Below are 14,955 nucleotides of genomic sequence, written 5' to 3' on the forward strand. Positions count from 1 at the left end.
AAGCAATAGTTGACACTTAATTGGTGTTGACTTCAGATGGCTGGATATATTCTGCCATCTGTGAGCAGCCAGGGTAGTTTCCTACCTCATGACAGTAAGCCTTCTACAACTGACATTTTTCCATTACAACTGAACCTTAAATACAATCAGATTGCCAATGATATTTTATATTTCTACTATTTAACAAATCCCACTCACAGACCCAAACCAACGATGAATTGATCTACTGACAAGCGTTGTCAAAGCCTGATGTAACTTACACCTCTGTGCCTCAGGGCTTCGTTGTCGTCCAAAAACTATTAGAAAACATCAGTGAGCCTCAACACTGCACTGGATGACATTTTCCATCATAACCATGAACACACACCCTATAGTTAATTGACACACGCTGGCCTGCTGCAAGAAAAAACGCTCACTCCAGGAACAAATGTGGATTAATCCGCCAGTAAAAATAGTTCCCAACACATGTACTTCTTTCCCATTTGAATATGCATGCTAAAAACTACAGTGCCCAGCTGTTTAAGGAAATGATTATGACTTTTTTGAAAAATGAAATGATATATTCGTGAGTTGTTTTTAAAGATTTACATCTTCAGTTGTTCAGCCAGGAATAAATGGGTTTGTGGATCGAGAGCCACAGATTAAGAAGCCAGAAAGTATGCAGTTTGCTATTTGTAGACATAAATCTCCATAATATTGGTAAAAATATGAAAAACAGTCTTTGGTTTGATTCCAATTAATTTTTCAGTTGATCTGAGTGGTTCCAAAAAAGGTTCATAAATTCCGAATTTGAGACTTCTAATACTAATAATACGTTTTATTTATAAAGCGTTTTTCAGGGTACTCAAACATGCTTTACACTTTAAAAGCACGAGGTAACACATGACATTAATCACACATTAAAAACAGCTCTGAAAATTTGGAATTGGGATGGAACATTGAATTTTTTCAAAACAACAGTGGACTCATGAGGTTTTCATCTGACAGTGTGAGGTGTGAGTGTCCATGGATTTGCATACCTGTGCATGTGTATAGTATATGTGTGTGTGTATGTGTGTTTGTGTTTGGTCTCAGTGGGCTCTTCAGACATAAAAATGATTCATTATATCCTTTCCAATGTGGAAAAATAGACTTTTAATTACTTTTCCTTTGAAAAAAAAACAAAACAGAATCAGCAGGGAATGAGTGATGTACTGAGAAAAGTAAATATAATATCAGGTGATGTGTTGTCTTGTATAAACCTCACCCCAATGCAAAGGTGTGAGGTGTCTGCAGCTCAAAGATGCAAATATGCATACAAACACTGTCTTGTTTGTGGGTGCTGCGGATTTTCAAATATCACTGTCAATTATAATCATACAGATTCAACTCTCGAACGACACGCCACACAATACAAACACATTTGGTCCGGTGTATTTAATTGTCCCACATTCAAATAGGTTTCTCTTTCTGTGTGGTTGGCTTTGTGAGGAAGCAGGAAGAGTTAATAGTGCACCATAAGCACTGTCCGAGACATGCAAATTGAGACGGTTTGCAAATGGTATTTCTACAATATCAAGCCTTGTTAGTGCGGTAGTAGCAAAGCACTAAGGACAATCAAGACACCTTGTCACTTGCTTTTTTTTTTATCTCCTACCTCCTTGTGAAGAGAAAGCACTTTGAATCTGCTAGTTTTTCTCCTGCATTTACATAACAAAGCCCCCCAAGAATAAGGTAGAGATGTGATGAAGCAGCCTCCACTAGTGCTTCTGAACACCCATCAACATGCCTCAGACACACATACACACACTTACAAACACGGATGGAGGCGTGTTCAGCGTGCACACATATCTACATGCATTCTCTCTTCTTTTTTTTCTTATCTCTCAATGAAAGTATCTGACAACCACAAAACCCCCCAAAGATCTCCAATGCATGGTTTCACACCACGGCTACGCAGTCAGCAAAATAAATTGAAAGCATTAAGAGAAAGTCAAAAAAAAGTGAGAGAAATAGAACAAGAGAAGGAAAAAAAGAAAAAAAAAACATAAAAAACAAAATAACCTCCCCTGAACCAACTACAATCCCCCCACTGCCACCTACATATAACTACCCTTTCCTCTCCCTTCCTCCCTCCCCTTCATTCCCCACCCTCAGCCCAGCACAGCTCCCCACTTGGAAAGAAACAGGATGAAATGACATTATGCATATGAAAATGTCCAGAAAGATGTTTGATTTATGTATGCATTAGATGCAAATTCTATTACGGGACACAAGGCGGGCTGTGAGATTTCCCACTGAACACTTGGCTGCCCTGATCAAACCCCATCTCATTAATTCAGACAAGGGGGAGAAAGATAGAGGGAGTGAAAGAGGAAGAATTGGAAAAAATTTACAACCCAGACATAGATTTCTCAACAAAAAAAAAAGCAAGGGAGAGAGAAGGAGAGGTGGTGGGGTGGAGGAGGGCGGGGGGGTTGGGGGGGAATTACATTCTTCTCTCCGAGGCCGGAGCTGACTGTTGTAGACGAGGATTTTGTCTGACCGAGCGGTTGTCCACTCGGCAACAGCAGCCTTTTGAATGGCAGCAAATGTAAAAGAATAGTCCAGCGTTGTAGGAAATACACTTATTTGCTTTCTTTCCTAGCGTGAGATGAGCACAGAGATACCAACTATGGTTTATCACAACTTGGGTCTGGCCATCTGTTCTATTGGTTATAAAACTCTACTCACCGACATAATTGCTTAGATCTTGTAATGCGGCAACATCAGCTAAAAATAGGTCCTAGAGCAAAAGAAACACGAGCAGTGAGATGATCAGAAAGGTTGTAAACAAACCCACTGGTTAGGCAAATGTATCTAGGAGAGAAAACAAAGATGAATGGTAACATGGTCAGCTTTGACCTCCTGTATACTTGCTGTAGCCCACTCACAGTTTTCCTCCCTACTCTCCCCTATGAGGGATTATTAGGACCATTACATGTCTGCTCCCATTCTGTTTTGGCTCCTGTTTAAGTTAATTTCAGTCTGGGAAAGCAGGGTTGAGATAAAGAGAGAGCCATCACTCAGGCTTGCATGGAGGTGTGTTCCCCTCATAGACCCTAATTATAAAAGAGGCATCTGTAAAACTGTTGGCAGGACACCTCCAACTGCAATATGACATCAATTCAATGTAAAGTCTATGGGCCAAACAGGAAAGCTTGTGTGGGGCTGCCATCTTCAGTCTGGTATCTAGCTCCTATAATACGTCAATGGGCTAAACTGTAGATTTGTTTACAACCTATTTTTTAGGTCTCAGGGACAACTATAGTGAGTTCTGTTTAGGGCTGGATATCAGTACTCAATACCTTTAAGGTATCGCCTGAAATAAAAATACCAAGTAGTATCGAAATGTCTCTTGCCAAACGATACCTGCAATTGATCCTTTTTGTACACAGAGCTAGAAAATATGACTATTTGTATGGACTTGCTCACAGCCACTCAACACAAGTGTTAAACTTTAATCATTTTCAAATTGCCATCGTGTAAAAATCAAATCATTTGGATGTGTGACGAATGAAGTACTCAGTTGGTATCAGTATCACTTTAAGGATACTTGCATTGGTACTGGTATTCTCATATTTTAAACATTCTGTGCTGCCACAATATAACCAATGGACAGCGTTACGAAATTAAAACCAAAGTTGTAAAACGCTAGTAGTTAGTTGCAGTTCTAACGACAACTTATCTATCTGTATCTCATACCTAAAGTCAGCGAACACAGGTTTGAGTGTTGGTCTCTTTACAGACATGGTGGTACCAAACGCCACAACTTCATTGTGACAAGATACAAAGGTTCTGCTGTTCATCAAGAACATGTTCAAGCACAGTGGTCTCCAAGTCTGCTCCTGGACAGCTACTGCCCTGCATTTTTTTTAGGTATATCCCCTCTCTAACACACCTGATTCTGGTTATTAGCTCATTATCAAGCAGCTGAAGCTTGTCAAGGGCTTGATAACGAGTTCATCATGCAGGGGAGTGACTCTCCAGGAGCAGGGTTGGTGACCACTGGGCTAACATGTAGCCTAACTTCCACTAAAATCACAGTTAGCTTTACTTTTCTGTTTTAGTGTGGATCAAACAAACAAAATGTTAATTAGTAAACGTTAGAGCTTCGTTGTTAGTGGGAAAACAGGTCCAGGCTAGCTATTCCCTTCTTCTAGCCTTATGCTAAGCTAGGCTAATCTCCTCCTGGCTATGGCCCCATAGTAAACAAATAGGAATGAGATTAGCATCCATCTTCTCATCTAATGCTTAATAAGTAATATACGTATCAAATAACAGATGTAATCCAACATGTTCATTCATGAGCTTTGGAGGTTTTTGGTAGCTACAGTTTTTGTAGCTTTGGAAAGACCAAGATTAGCTGCTTCACCACACAGGCTGACATTAGATTGATATGAATCAGTATATAAGTAAGTTTATAAGTGTATTTCCCAAAACAATATTACTAGTATACTATTAATCTGAACAAAATGTCTATTAGCATTCTTTTGAGATTAAAAGAAAAGACAAAATTATGCCAACTTTGATTATTATTGCTTAAAAACCCAAACATGCGCTCTTGCATGTATTGAAATCAGTTCTGACATGTACGGGGAACTTCATATTTCCATTAAGCCCCCCATTCTCTGTCAGTTCATCTGTCCATATGTCAAATGTGACACCATGTCAACTCTGCACGCCTTTGAATGTTCATGTGTGATGCGAATGAGAGAAAAAAAAAGAAGAGAAATAAGAGGCGAGAGAAGGTGAGATGGTGATAGAGAGAGGTTGGCTGCAGGTGATTCAGGCCTCTCTCTCTCTTTCTCGCCTGTTTCTCCCATCACTTCCTCCCGTATGATTGAGGTCAGACAGTGAATCTTTCCCTGGCCTAACTAATGTGATTGCATCAGAGCAATACCCTTAAACGACATCACACCCCTGATCTGCATACTAATTGGCCCTGCTCTGTCCTTGACACTGACCTTGGGAGGAAGAGACCTTCATTTCCCCAAGGGTGGGTGAGGAGGGTGTTGGGGATGTGTGTGTGGTGGTGGTGGTGGTGATGGAGGGTGGGGTGGAGGGGGGTCGAGGAGGGAAGAAAAAAATAAGGTGTCCGTCCATTGCTCACATTTCCATGCAAAGACGCCCTCGCTCTGCATAACCTCCTCCCGCCCTGCCTCATGGTACACCGACCTTCCTTCCCCCCCACCAACACAACTGCTCACACACACACCCACACACACACACCCTCACCCTCTGCTGCCCCTATCTCTCCTCTCTATGCATCAATGCAAATTATAACAATGGCCGAGGCTTTATTCGGCGGGGGTAAGCCTGCGTGACCTTCTGTGACGGGGAGCAGCAGAGACAAAAGGCCATTTCTCTCTGAATAAGCACATGGACAGCAGCATCTCCTCATCCTGGGTAGGGGAGGTGGTGGTGGTGGGGAGTGGTGGTAGTGGTGGTAGATAGGGGCCAAATGCAAAAGAGCCCACAATTGTGAGGATTTTTAAAGGCAAAAGAGGGCAGAATGGAAATGAATGCAGAAGTGCAGGGAAGCACAGGCTCCGGCCCTTTGGAGACTGCTGATGGAGGATGTGTCGGGTTTGTTGATCGGGACTTAGCTCTGCGGAACTGACAAGAGCAGCTGGATGAAAAATTTGCATGTTTTATTTATGTTTTTTCATTAGAAATAGATTGGTATGCTCTCCCGGAGGTGGCTGCATTGGCTGACATAGAGTCAGGATATCCTAGGTTTGAATCATGAGGGGGGCTGGGTCTTGCAAATGCCACCTTTCTCTTAACTGTCAATGGATTAGAAAGGCTATGTGCTCAGTATGATACAGACTAGTAGGCCATTCTGGAAAACTATAGATTCAGCCCATCCTCACAAGAGAAACGGCAGTATAGGTTGTAAATTCTATCGGCAAAAACGACCTATAGTTACATTTGAATGACAGATGCCATCTAGTGGCCGTAGATATTATGACACAGAAAAATGGTTCTGATGTCGCCAATATAAGGTGACAAATTTACTAGCAGGAACTGGATTGGGTGGATGGCTAAAGAGATAAATAGCATAAACTGAACTTACCTGCAGGGGACGGCTGTTCACTTCCCGTTTCTAATCGCAAGCATCAGTTTCCAACCGTGAGTCAAGTTTTTAAAAAAACGTAACAGTAGTTACCCTGGTGTTTACTGTTGCCATCACTAAGAAGGTTGGCTTTAAGAAAGTAATAACTTGTTAAAATTAGTGAAGATGTATCCAGATTTATACCCATTTATTTATACATTTATACCTATAACTGCCACTGGGTTGGCTAAAATGTACCTGTGTATTAGATGAATTCAGTTTAGGCAATGGCATACGTTGGATTGTGTGATAATTATATCATAAGCAGAGGAGAATGACCTGCCAAAAAAAGCCTTTGCTTATTGTGACAGCCGTGCAAAGTTCTTGGTGTTTTTAAAGATACTTAGATTATAAAACAACAGAAACACAACACAGGTGATGATTGTTTCACTACTTTAGACCTTCCTTTGTAAAGACAATACCTTAATACAGTGACAGAGTACTTTTTTTTTTACTATTAGAAATGTGGTAGCCAGGTGCACAGGTACATTTTACCTGTTAGCAGTTTTAGGAATAGAGCGACCCTTCCGATACTCCTCATCAGTTCCGACTGTTTGGGAGTCCAGTTCGGATGGCCTTTCGATGAGAGTCAAAACAAGTCAAATGTTAGATTTGGCTATGGACTCTACTCTTTGAAGGAGGTCTTAAAGAATTTGTACAGCAATGAGGATTCTGCTGGGAAACTGATTCCCTTCTTAATAAACACATACAAGAACATTATACTTAAGACCAGCTCAGTGACATCGGTCAAACCTACATCTGGATCTATCTGAGTGGGTGAAGCCGACCCTCACTCACAACCCTTTTCTTAACCAGGGTTAGACACAGTTTTGGTGGACTGTTGCTAACAGGATTACGATATTTAAATGTCATTTTAATGACTCACCAAGAAGAGAGAGAATATATGAATAGAGGGACAGTATAGTTATTGGTAATTATTCGATGAGACATCTGTCCTATATGTGTAGGTCCTACATTAATGGAATCAAGGTTTTATGCCCATCTGCTGTCAGCTAATGCAAGTGACGTCAAGATAAACATCCACTGATCTTTTTTTGTTTGTTCTTATGTTTTCTCATCACCTTGGAACATCAAACTCATGTTTGACATACATGTATGACCTTTGGAAGTTTATTTAAAAAGGTTATAATATGGTAAGACTCAACCAAAACAGAAATGACACAAAGTAATGAACTGAAAGACACTAAAATGTTAAATGAAGCTGAGAGGATTGATTACATTACATTACAAATAGCCAAGATGTTGATGAAAACATATTGATAAGTACAGCTTTATGAATTCTAGTAAAAAAAATGTAGACAATCTAATAACATCACTGTACAAAGTTAGTGCAACATTGTGCCTCTCTGGAACATCAGTGCTGGAAATGTGTTCATCAGGTTTACAGCACATAAATGTACCATGATCAGAGCCCTGTGGTCTTCTTCTTCAAAATGAACCAACTCTACTCTCTTTGCTTGATTCTCTGAGCATCATACGCTTTGCTGGATTTGTGTGTTGTCTGTTTCAATCAGCTACCTTTGTGCATATATTAAGCTCCCAACACTAGAGTGACTTGTGTTGTTTATCCTGCATAGCCTCCATGTGTACACAGCCAATCATCATGCATGCTAAAGAGATTAGCTTCCAACCCTCAAACAATTAACAACAGACATCATACGCAGTCTGAGATCTTGCTGTAAAACTGAAACAATAACTGTATAGGTCACCTTTTCCATTCTAATACTTTTCCTTTCACTCTGTTTGGACTCTGTTTCTGAACACCTTCTACAAATTTCCATACATATGGGGAAAGATTTTTCTTTTGAGCAAACAGACAAATGGCCATAGTGCCACAGTTATCAGCGTATAAGAGAACATTTCAGAGCCAAGGTGTCGGACAACTTCTCTGAAACGTACCGTTATCGCAAAACAGATGAATTTGCTCTGGCAGTGATTATTCTTCCGCCTGAGCAGCAATCTGCAATCTGGTAGCTTCCCTATACTGTCTGTGGAACCTCAAAAAGCATCAGAGGAGTCCCAAAGATGGCAAAAAAAAACCACTCCTGTCCTCAGGTTAAAGCCTGCATCTGAATCTCACACTCTGTTACGAGCGTGAGATTCTCCTTTTTCTTGTATTGCTGTTACTGCTACGCTGTGAGATGTGAGGAAATTTTTTTGAGGAAGAGCGGTTTGTCATTTTTGTGCATATACGGACACAAACTGCCCCCCCCCCCCCCCCTTTTTTTTTTTTTGTAATTAAGAAAAAAATGCAAGAAGCGCAGTCTTATTATTCCATACAGGATTTAGCTTTTTGTCTCTCCAGCTGTGATTATAGTGAACGTTTTGTCTGAGAGCGCAGCAGGTTTAATCAAGCACGGATAATTTCACAATGCCTTGTAATGGGGTCCCCGAAGACGAAACCTGCTCCTGTCTTCACAGGTTTGTTCGCGGGGGCTGCTGAAAAAAACCCCCCCAAAAAACCGGGAACCTTTTAACCAAAACCCCATCCTGTGCTGGAGCTGGAGCCGGAGCCGGAGCGAGGAGCTATTTTAGCATCCTGCCTGCCTACCCTTGGGACCAAGCATTACACAGTCACCTCTCGCCACACACACACATATACACCCTGCATCCATATTCACACACAGGCCCTGTGCATTTCCCCTTAATGTCTGGCAATTTGCCAGGTTGTCATTGACAAGGTAAGCGTTGATTTCAGTGGCAACGATAGGCAAAGCAAGAAAAAAAAGAAAAAAAAGAAAAGGGACGGAAACTTCAGAACAATGAAACAATCCTTTGGAGTTTTTTTTTCCTCCTTCATTCTATCCTCCCTCACCTCCCCCTCCTCTGCTGGAAAAAAGGAGAAAGGTGTCAAGTTTGTGACAAGCGAATTGTTTTTTTTCTTCTTCTTCTTCTTCTTCTTCTTCTTCTTCCCCTCCCTCCCTCCCTCCCTCCCCCCCCCCACCCTCGCTGTGATGGCGGCGATGGAAAGTTTGCGGAGTTGCGTTCTTCCCAGATAGTTTGACCTACTTAGGTTAGCGCCGCACACCTTACACAGCGCCTTATTAACACACACACACACACCAACTGCCAGCCTTTTAGAGGATTGATCCCGACACACATTAGCACAGGTAAACAGTACACGGAACGAGCTCTACGAATCGGACATATTTTATTCTAAAGAATGTTTTTTTTTCCCCATTCTCCTCAAATAGCTTTATGCTTGTATCATGACATTCTACACTATCCTATAATATATATACAATATATTATTGTTCTAGCTCTTCATGCTCCATGATGTTTACATATGATGCTCCAAACTCTAAATTCATGTTTTTTTATTGCACCAACATCCAATCAAGTGTAAATGCTCTTGATATCTGATATCATTCTACCTGACATATCTAGTGTCTTTAGAAACAGCCAATAAACAATTTATGATATTTATATTCTTCATAGATTCATATGTGTTAAATGCATTACACTGAGTTATTTCTTCATAAACAGGTCACCTACAGGTTTAATAGATGCTGTGTAATTCTCAGTAGAGAGCTGCTTGGACTCTTCTCATTGGACATTATGACATTCATTGTATTTATGTCATTGTCGTATACAACACAAACTCCACTAATACTCCCAAATACTCTGCACACCACTTACCCATACATAATATTATGATGGCATGTGATGAGTCATCATATATAGAATATGAGTTATTATGATGTATTACATAATGTATGAGAGTGTATGAAGGCCCATTCAGCCCCACTGTATGCAGTACAAACGCTGACATATATATATATATATATATATATATATATATATATATACAATAATATCTATCTATCTATCTATCTATCTATCTATCTATCTATCTATCTATCTATCTATCTATCTATCTATCTATCTATCTGTCTATCTATCTGTCTATCTATCTGTCTATCTATCAATCTAGCTCATGATGGCCTGTACACATGTTTTTTTGTTGTTGTTTCCATCTATAACTGAGTCAATATATTAAAGTCCATGAGTTTCATATGATGATTAAATCGTCCAATCAGCCAATCAGCATCAATTTTCTCAGCAATGGCACACATTTTCTTCATGAATCACTTCTCTAGATTCAAATTAAAGCTTTTTATTTCCGTTCATCTACACAGCATGTGTTTGCGGAGAGGTTAAAGAGGTTAACTTTGATAAGAACACAGTATATCAAATCTACAGTCTGAATCTAAAACATACAAGAAAGCAGCTTCCAGTCAACAGCAGTTTATTTTAACAGAGCTGCAGAACGAGGAATAGACTTTGAAAACGACGTCGTCTTGATGTAGCGTCTACAAAAATGGCAGGTTAATGTCTTTTTACTCTTAAACTTAACAAAACACATCGCTTCAGAAAGACACAATCTGAAGATTAATTGGTGTACAGATGCCGTTAATTAATAAGAAGAAGAAGTCGTTTTGATGATTGTATTTGCTGCCTCGGGTTATTTTGACCCCGACATGTCACAGCTGATCTCTCTGCTCCGTATGATGCTTATAGAGGTGTAAGGTTGTCACTTCAACTTCTACGTCAATTAATGTTTCAATTAGAGAAAGAAGATTTTAGTTAATGAACATATTAAGACATTTCCTTTTTTTTCTCTATTTACTATTTTGCTTTTCACTTTAGTTATTGGACCTGAAGCGTAGTTGAAAACAGAGCAAAGGAGACAGTTTTTTTTTTTAAACGACTGAAACATTGTATTTGAACATAGTAAAATATATTCTGTAACTATAGAAACTAAAAAACATCAAATTGCCATTAGGCCATTACTTCTATCTCCCTATTTAACATTTATAATTAGTATACATCCATATTTTTATTTATCTATAATCAGGATTGGGAAGGTTACTTTGGAAATGTAATAGGTTACAGATTACTAGTTACTCTATTTAAAATGTAATAAGTAATGTAACAATTTCAATAACTTAATCAAAGTAATGTAATTTATTATATTTGATGACTTTTTGATGACTTTTCTAATTTTCTAACCAATGTTTTCAGCTGTTTTTCATGGATACTAACATGATTTATAAGAGTGATCATTTCTTATAAGGCAACATTTATCTCTCATTTGAAAATGTATTCATTAGTTTATGTAGATTTAGGAATATAAAATAAAGATATTTGATGAAAAAAAGTCATTTAAGTCCACGTGTGCTCCAAATAAGTCATGATTTATTTACAGAATATTAAAAATATTGATTTTAATATATGTATTCAGTAACATGTTAAATATTTAAAAATGAGGAAAAACCACCGAGTCTGACTTCAGCCTCTTTGTAATCATCAGCAGGTTCATTAGTAACTGTAATTTAATGATTCCTCAGTAACTGTAACAGATTACACTTACATTTATTTTGTAACAAATTACGTAATGCCGTTACATGGAACTAGTTACTCCCCAACACTGTTATGTATGTATGTACATACATATATTTTGATATAAATATATATTTATTTATTTTCATGTATGCTGCTGGGATGGGAATGATACATATCTATCTATCTATCTATCTATCTATCTATCTATCTATCTATCTATCTATCTATCTATCTATCTATCTATCTATCTATCTATCTATCTATCTATCTATCTATCTATCTAAGTATCATCACAAATTTGGATGTTATTTTTTTTTAGATAGAATTTATGTTTCCTATTTGACTTCACTGAGTTCACTGATCAGATATGATGTCACTCTCTTTATATCAAGTATCACAATGTCAATAAGTGCTGAGCCTTGACACTTGTAGATGTGTGACTCAGTGTCTCCCTTCTTAGTTAACATGATGAAATCAACATAGAAAAAAAATCTGTCTCTTTATGTTGTTGGATTAGTCTTCCTGAGTCCATTCAGATCAAATGACTACATACACCTGCTGGCTCGTTTTCTACCTACATTTAATTTTTGAAGGTGAAACAGAGTTGAGATGTCTGTCTGTACCCCCCCCCCCCTCCCCCCCCACCCCCCACCCCAGGTGAGCATCATTTACTACATTTATAATAAGAACCTATCTGCTTGTGTCACAGAGTGAGGAGGCAGTGATGGGCGACACGCCAAGGCCTCTGATCAATCCAGAGCGTCTTCTGGAGGATCAGCGCCGCTCTTCTTCTCCTTCTGTTTGTGTGTGTGTATGTGTGTGTATATATGTGTGTGTTTGTGTGTGTGTGTGTGCGTGTGAGACGTTCCTCCCTCTACCAGCTCCAGGTTTTTGATGTCCCATTAAAGAGGCCTCGCAGACATCAGACCAGTCACTCAGAAACAGAAAGTGAGACTCGAGGGACACTCGGGATGTTCATCATTAGACTTTGGTGCCATTCACCTGACTCCAAAACCATCGCCTCGAAAAAGAAAAAAAAAAAAAAAAAAAGAAAAGAAAAGAAAAAAACAATACAACTTAAAGAAATCTTTGGGTGGAGAAACAAGAGAGGGGCTCGGAGGGATGCGGGGGGGGGGGGGGGGGGGGGGGGTGGAGGCGGTGAGGAGGGGTTGCACTTAGAGATATTTAAAGGCGAAGGAGATGGGCTTTGTTAAAGATGCGATTCCCCTGGGTTTCCCCCCCCCTTGCTTACATTCGCGGGGATCTGATAGCGCGACGCTCCTGTTCGAGCAACACCTCCTTTGCTGGTTTGCTTGGGGGGGGGGGGTAAAGATACGGTGGCGTGTAATTATACTGCGAGGGCTTTCAGGGCCCTGACATACCTGTCACCTGGGAAGGACAGGGATGAGACGACATCTGCATACCTTTTACTTCTTAACTTCAGAAAATAGAAACTTGTCCTTTCTCGTTTGTTTCCGACGAATGCCTCTTTTTTTTTGTGTGTGTGTGTGTGTGTGTCTTTTTTTTAACCCTGCTGCTTGCCTGAGAAAGGAAAAAGGCTTGTTTGGAAGTTTTAGGGGGGACTCATTCTCAAGCGCTCATTTGATGACTTTCAGGGAAAGAAAAGGAGAAAAAAAAAGAGAAAGAAGTAGAAGCAAGCAAAGCCCTTTGATTTAGATTTGAGAAATGGTTACTAATGAGAAGAGATAATCATTGTTAGAGTTTGAGGCTTTTGTCACCGATTCAAGTGTCGTTTGAACGCGTTCATTTCATCACTGGTGCAATAACAAATTGAACTTAATAAGTGACAGTGATAATCAGTGATCAAACATTATAATAATAATAACAATAAAAAGACAGTGGGAAATCTTTCAACGGCTGTGTGGATTCAGTAATAAGAACCACAATGAGCAGGACAATGCTCTCTAAAGCCATTATCATCACTGCTGATAATTATTTCATCCCCATCACCGCGGAGCACTTCCACCCTTCCTGAACACTTCCCTTTTATTAGATGCTGGATGTAATTTGTCACAGAGCATCCATACAGTACAGTTTATGGGTCGATTATGTTTTTGTTGTGTCCATGTGGTTTAATCAAATTTAAAAGGGGTTAAAATGTGAAAAGAAACTTGCACACATTCTTTTTTTGTGGACCCAGCATCAAATTTCTGCTTTTAATCCATTTAGAGAGAATATATTAGAGGATTATGGTAAAAATGTCTAAGTGGTGTAACCATAAAAACTTTGTACCAAATAATTCAACTTGCTTAAAAACACTAAATTCTCAATAAAACAGCATATCAACTAGTTTGGCATGATCTTACATTATAACTTTTATATTAATTAAAGGTAATGGAATACAATTGTTCTAAATATTACATTTAATAGGGGAATCATGGAGATCATGAAACATTTACATTTTTAACAATTATTTTGTGGTTACACCATTTGACATTTTCAGGAGTATTCAGTCTTTTGGTAAAAAAAATGGTGCAAATGTCATTTCAAATGATATAAAACCAACAGAAATACTAAATGTACATTTTAACAAACCTGATGCTTCTTTTAAAACTAGTTTTAACACATTTTTGAATCGTTCACCTTGCCAACCCTTATTTGTCACTGACTCATACACACTGCAATATCGATCTACTTGATCTCCTCAGATTACAGCAGATTACGACCCAGTTTTGCAGCAACGTGTCCGTGTTGCTTTTTTTGGCAGGCGGGCGATGGTGACACTTCCACGACGGAAGCTGCGGTCATGCATTAACATTGCTTTACTTCAGTTTGGTGAGCTTGATGTTTTCGATGTGCGAGACAAAAGGGAGCAAACAATGTTTTCCCCCCTTCGCCTGACTCCTTTTTCCCTTTGTTAGAGAGAGAGAGAGAGAAGCAAGTGTGGGGTAGAGAGAGAGAGAGAGAGAGAGAGAGAGAGAGAGAGAGAGAGAAAGAAAGAAAGAGGTAAGACTGCATTACCCTCAGTTGTCGGCGGCGTCTTTGTACAGGTAGCTAACAGACGAGTGGACCCCACCGTGTTCCCTTTCATGCCTAACAGCAGGGTAGAAATGTTAAATTGTACCGGCCCCTCTTTATATGTATATAAAAATGTCCTGAACAAGATGCTTATCTTAATAGATGAAGTAGGAGCAAAAAGAGCTATAATTTTAATCAAATCTCGGCCTCATTGGTGTGACGGCGGTGAGTGCTATTGAAGCTTAAAATTCATGTTGTTGGGAGGCAGGGAGAAAGGGACTCAGCGGGTGGTGTCTCGCAGTGTAATTATCCCTCACTTACAGGTATTTCTGTTGCCACAGTCATTATCTTCCCTTGTAAAGAGGAAATCAATTTGTACAGATGTATATGAGTAGTGGGAGATTGCCCAGAGGAAAAAGAAAAGAGAGAGAAGAAAAGGCATTCTCATTGAAAGAGGGACAGTGAAAATTGAG

Source organism: Scomber scombrus, chromosome 19, assembly GCF_963691925.1.
Source record: "Scomber scombrus chromosome 19, fScoSco1.1, whole genome shotgun sequence".
Lineage (NCBI taxonomy): Eukaryota > Metazoa > Chordata > Actinopteri > Scombriformes > Scombridae > Scomber > Scomber scombrus.